The following is a 6540-nucleotide window of genomic DNA, read 5'->3' as shown; positions in this document are numbered from 1 at the left end:
CCTATCCCCTGGGCTGAGCCCCCAGGGGTGGTAAGGGCCCAGAGATAACTAGAGATGCCATTACCCAAGGAGGGAGGGTGGATGGAGCTCACAGTGTCCTCTCATGGTCCTGGGGACACATCAGCATCTGCTCCCCAATGACTTCAGAGAGCTTCCGAAGGGACCCTTGAAAATCCCTTCTACTGCTGAGGGAAGAAACTAGAGGAAGAAAGATACATGCAATGTGATCGTGTTCATTATGCTTAAAAAAACCCACAAATGGTATATTTTCTATGGGTACACATATACGTATGTAAAAAAAAAAACCTATGTTAAATTCATTTTAGTGGTTACTTCTGGAAAGGTAGGGAGGAGACTGGGATGAGGTGTCAAGAGGGCTTTGTCTTTCTATATACAGGACAGATTTTTAAATTTAATTAAAAATAGTTTACATATAATAAAATTCATCTTTTTTTGGTTGAGTTTTGACAAATGCATAAAGTCATGTAGCCACCGCCACAGTCATGATAAAGAACAGTTTCCTCAGTCCCCAAAATCCCTTGTAGTTAACCCCTTAGGAGTTAATCCCTTCACAAATCCCAGCCTCTGGAAACCATTGATCTACTGTCCATCACAGTTTTGTCTGTTAGAGAGTGTCATAGAAATGGACTCATACAGTATGTACCCTTTTGAGTCTGGTTTTTTCATCCATATTGAGATTCATCCATGGTGTATGTGTGGATAGTTTGTTCCTTGTTTTCTGCTGGATAATATTGCATTTTGGAGTGTACCACAGTTTATCTTGTTGAAGGAGATTTGGTTTATTTCCAGTGTGGGGGCATTATGAATAAAATGCTATAAATATTCAAATACAGACATATGTGTACTTAAGTTTTCATTTCTTCAGGGTAAATACCTACAAGTGGGATGGCTGAATCATAGGGTAAGTGTATGTTTACCTTTGTGAGAAACTGCACACTGTTTTCCATAATGCCACATTGGCAATTTTGAGTATTCAAGTTGCCCTGCAACTTCACCAGCATTTGGTGTTTTTATTTTAGCCATTCTAATAAGTGTGTACTGGTTTCTATTTGTGTTTTTTATTTTTTTAAAGATTTATTTATTTATTTATTTGACAGGGGCGAAGGAGAGCGCACAAGCAGGGGGAACAGCAGAGGGAGAGGGAGAGGCAGACACTCGCCGAGCAGGGAGCCTGATGTGGGACTCGATCCCAGGACCCCAGGATCATGACCTGAGCTGCAGGCAGACACTTAACCGACTGAGCCACCCAGGCACCCCACTCTATTTGTGTTTTTAAAGAGACTTGATTTTGAAATAATCTTAGACTTACAGAAGAGTTGCAAAAATAGTACAGAGAGTTCCTGTGTCCTCTTTACTCAGCGCCACTGATATTAACATATTACATAATCATGGTATGTTTATAAAAATGACAGTAACATTGGTGCAGTACTAGTAACTAAATTATAGACTTTTATTCGCTAATGTCCGCTTTTGGTTCTGGCATCCAATCCAGGATCCCACACTGCATGTAACCTTCGTGTCTCCTTAGTCTCCACCAATAGGTGATTGCTCCCCAGTCTTCATGACTTGTCTTTCATGATTTTGACACTTTTCAAGAGTGCTGGTCAGGTATTTTGTGGAATGTCCCTCAATTTAGATTTGTCTGATGTTTTCTCCTAATTAGGCTGATATTGTGGATTTGGGGGAGCATGTCATACAGGTTGGTTGGTTGATCGTTTTTTAGCACTTTATTATTTTCTGGCTTTGCCAGCTTATCTGTGTATTCTCTGTTCCAGCCCTAGAATCAACCTCTTCTCCCCAAATCCCTGGTTCCTTATATGAAAGAACAGCATTTAGAAACCAAGACCTGATATATATACAATGGAATATTATGCAGCCATCAAAAGGAATGAGATATTGCCATTTGCCACGATGTGGTTGGAACTGGAGGGTATTATGTTGAGTGAAATAAGTCAAACAGAGAAAGACATGTATCATATGATCTCACTGATATGAGGAATTCTTAATTGCAGGAAACAAACTGAGGGTTGCTGGAGTGGGGGGTGGGGTGGGAGGGATGGGGTGACTGGGTGATAGACACTGGGGAGGGTATGTGCTCTGGTAAGCGCTGTGAATTGTGCAAGACTGTTGAATCTCAGATCTGTACCTCTGAAACAAATAATGCAATATATGTTAAGAAAAAAAAAGAAGAAGATAGCAGGAGGGGCATTACACATTCCAGTGTTAAGCTTTGGGACACACCCCAGGCCAGAGTCCCTGAGGAAAAGTTGAGTTGGGTTTCTGTAACTTGCAGCTGAAAGTATTCTAATGCTCAAATGTCTGTCCTCAGACACGTTCTGTTTTCTTCTAGAGAGGAGTTTTTCCATATCACCTGCCACTTTCCTTCCTCTTTAGTCTAAGTGCTGGGCCACTGTGGCCAAGCCATGCCACGTTGCTCCTCACTTTCATCTTTCATAAAGTGAAGAAAAACCTTTCTGACTTACTGCATGCAGGGATCTTGCATGGAGAGGGTGCTCAAAGGACATCCAGGACAAGGATGTTGTAAGGAAGGACACCAAGACTTGCCTTGAGATGATCTGAATTTTGGGCTGAGATGTATCAAAGAGTGACAATGACAATGGGGATAAGGACTTGGGATTTTTGCCTAGCTAGGAGCAAAAAATGAACTTGTTGCCTTGAAGGCGTGACAACTCCCTTGAGAGCAGTTATTATTACTGTTGTTGTCATTGTCGTTATTGTTGCAGTTAGATTTGACAGAACACTGAGTTCACGGTGGTTCTGGGTGTGTCCGTGTTCTCCCTGCCTCCTACACTTGACTACTGCAAACATGGCTACCTGTGGCCACAATTTAGATGGAATCCAACGAGCCTTTGGCTCTTGCTGACAAAATTAGGAAAACTGGGCTTGTTTTCTCCTCCTTATAAAAGTTAAAAAAAAACAAAAACAAAGGAAAATGTAAAGAATATTACCTCTTAGTTTTCTAAGTGACATAGAATGTTATCTAAATAAATATTTGAATGCACTTTTGGAATGAGCGTTTCTGATGCTCATTCTCTTAAAAAAAAAAAAAAAAGCCCCACCTGACTCCCTTGTGTTTTGCACAATTTCCTTTGTTGACCGTACAGGGATTCAAGTGGAAGAAAGCACACCCCAAGGATCTCAGTGACTACCTGTCTGCACACAGCTCACTAGGTGCCAACATGATGTTAAAGTTGCACTTGGCCTCAGCTACCTGAGAAAATGGAAATTTGTATTTCCAGTGCTAGAGAACTTGCTTTTTTTCTTTGTTATCTGAGGTTTAGGAGCTGGAAGGAAACCTTTAAGCTTCTTGGCTCTGATTATTTCAGCTGCTGTGATGCTAATGATCCACATATTGAACAAATGCCCTGGAAACCTGCTAAAGGAGGAATTTCAAGGCACATTCATTCTGTTGACAAATGTGCCCTTCTGAGAGGCTTTAGGAGGCACAATTTTATTTGGTCTTGGTCCTGAGGGTAGCACACATACCTCTCTATTTCTGAATATTTTTTTCCCTTGAAAAAGTTGTAAAAGGTAGAAATAGGCAATTCACAAAGGAAGAAAGGCAAATGGCCAAGAAAGCATATGAAAAGATGTTCAGTCAAATAGAAGCAAATTGAAGCAGTGAGATTTATTTTTTTCCTCCAGCCACATAAGAAAATATTATATAAAGACTGATGATAACTCCCAGAGTTGCTGAGAAAATGAGCATTTTTATACCCCACCTTTTAGGTACACTGCTCCCTTTGGCTCAGAAACTATAGCTGTGGGCATTCATTTTAAAGGCCTGACTGGGGGCGCCTGGGTGGCTCAGTTGGTTAAGCGACCGCCTTCGGCTCAGGTCATGATCCTGGAGTCCCTGGATTGAGTCCCGCATCGGGCTCCCTGCTCGGCGGGGAGTCTGCTTCTCCCTCTGACCCTCCCCCCTCTCATGTGCTCTCTCTCTCTCTCTCTCAAATAAATAAATAAAATCTTTAAAAAAAAAAAAAAAGACCTGACTGGATCCCTTTGTGGGGATGAAGACTGAGGTCATTTACTGAGATGGCGCGGGAAAGAGACTAGAAACAACCTAATGTCCATCAGCAGGGATGGGTTGGACAAATGACACGGATGGCTCTCTGCGGAGTGGGGGGCAGGCAAGAAGAATGAGGGGGCAGAGCTCCGTATAAATGTGGAGATGTGTCACCCATGTACTACCAAGCCAGAACGGTTACAAAACTGTGCTTACTCGTGATTCCACTTCTGTAAAGCAATCTGTGTGTGCATTTAGAAAAGCAGCCTGGCCAGGCCCAGAAGGACAGATACTGCGCAATTCCACTTACACGAATCATCTGGAGGAGTCAAATTCATAGAGACAGAAGGTAGAATGGTGGTTTCCAGGGGCTGGGGGGAGGAGGGAATGAGAGTTTTTGTTTCATGGGTGCAGGGTTTCAGTTTGGGATGCAGAAAAAAGAACTGGAGGTGGACAGCAGTGATGACTGCACAACAGTGTGGATGTACCTAAAGTCACTGATTGCTTACAAATGGTTCAAGTGGTAAATTTTATGTTACATATATTTTACCACAATAAAATTTTTTTTAAAAGATTTATTTATTTACTTGAGAGAGAGAGAGAGCGCGCGCGTGTGCACGCGTGCGCACACACACACACACAGGTGTGAGCGGGGGAGAGGCAGAGGAAGAGGGAGGAGGAGAGAAGCAGACTCCCCGCTGAGCAGTGAGCCTGATGCGGGGCTCGATCCCAGGACCCTGAGATCATGACCTGAGCTGAAATAAAAATTTGGTCGCTTAACCGACTGAGCCACCCTAAAATTTTTTTGAGGTCGCTGAAAGGATATTTGCCAAAATAACAGTGTTATTTTCTGTGTGGTTAGTTTTTGTTTGTTTTCTTCACAAAAAGCCTAAATTACTTCTATATTCCGTGAGCCTCTCCTGGCCAGCCAGTGAGCTGTGAATTCATCGAATAGCTGTATTTTTGTTTATATTTTTAAAATGTTGTTATGTGGACTTGGAGCCTGCTTCCACATCTTCCCTCAGGTGTTTCTCTTTGTAAAATTTTCCCTGAAAAGCAAATATCTAATTCTTGCTCCCCCTTATCATTCCACTCGATTCCCCAGACTTCCACGTGAGAGTGGCGGGGGACAGACTTGGGCATAGGTCCTGACACATGACCCAGGAGGACTTCAGTCTCAGCCCCTGGAGACTGCTTTTACCCATGTGGGCACTACCACCTGTCCTAGCCACCAGGGGAATCTACTGGGGAGGGAGAGGAGGACATTTGGAGGGTAGTTCATAGAACTCACAGCAACAAAACTGTGGTTGGTTGGCACTGGCAGAACCAATGGGTGGTCCCAAGGATGAGCTGCCAAACTCGTCCCCTCTCCCCGCCCCTGCCTGCCCTGCCCCTGCTCTCTGTCCCCACTTCCCACCCCTGCTGTCTCTACTCTGGAACCAGCACCTGAGAGAGGGTGACTGGTTGACCTTGGTTGCATGCATGTCAGTGCTTACAGGGAGCAGGATAGAACGTGTTGATCAATAAGCCTCTGGACTTCTTGCAATGGCAAGGGGCAGAGCAGCCTCAAAAGGAAACTGAGGCATGGGACCAGGTAGGGAGAGCTACCTAACCCCTGCACCTGTCCAGTTTGTCCACTCAGCAGTCATCTTCCAGAGCCCAGGACTTCTCCACAAGCTGTTCCCTCTGCCTGTAACGTTCTGTCTCCAAACCTCTGCCTGACTAGCTCCTTATTATTCACCTCTCAGCTTGAAGGCCACCTATGCAGGCCATTCCACCATGGTGTGTCCCTCTACCAGGCCCCCTGAGATCCCTCAGTCCTGAGCCCATGATTTTCTTCTCTCTAGTGTACTTATCTTCACCCGAGGGTGTTGTGCTCACTTGCTCACCTGCATGTTTGGAGCTACCTCTCTGCTAGCCCTTGTATTAGTCAGCTTGGGTGCATCACAAAATACCACGGACTGGGACCTAAACCATGGAAATTTATTCTCTCACAGTTCTGGAGGCTGCAAGCCCAAGGTCAAGGTGTCAGCAGATTTGGCTTCTCCTGAGGCCTTTCTCCTTGGCTTATAGATGGCCATATTCTAACTGTGTCTTCATGTGGCCCTTTTGTCTATGTGCTCACACATCTCTGTCCAAATTTCTTCTTCTTATAAGGACACAAATCAGATTGGATTAAAGCCCAATGGTCTCAGTATAACCTAATTTCCTCTTTAAAGGCTCTATCTCCAAATATAGTCACATTTTGAGGCATTGGGGGGGTAGGGCTTCAATGTACAAATTTGGGGAGGACACATTTTGACCCATAGCAGTCCTCAAGCAGGGTGCTGGACCTCTTTTCCATTGCTGTGGAGGAGAGGACTTGCCTAAAACATTGCCTGGTGCGTGATGAAGGTTAAAAGATATTTGGAGAAGAAAGGAAAGGAAAGGAAAGGAAAGGAAAGAAAGAAAGAAAGAAAGAAAGAAAGAAAGAAAGAAAGAAAGAAAGA

The sequence above is a fragment of the Neomonachus schauinslandi genome, chromosome 16, assembly GCF_002201575.2.
Source record: "Neomonachus schauinslandi chromosome 16, ASM220157v2, whole genome shotgun sequence".
NCBI classification, from domain to species: domain Eukaryota; kingdom Metazoa; phylum Chordata; class Mammalia; order Carnivora; family Phocidae; genus Neomonachus; species Neomonachus schauinslandi.
The sequence above is the reverse complement of the archived record's forward strand: the minus strand, read 5'-3'. Positions refer to the sequence as shown.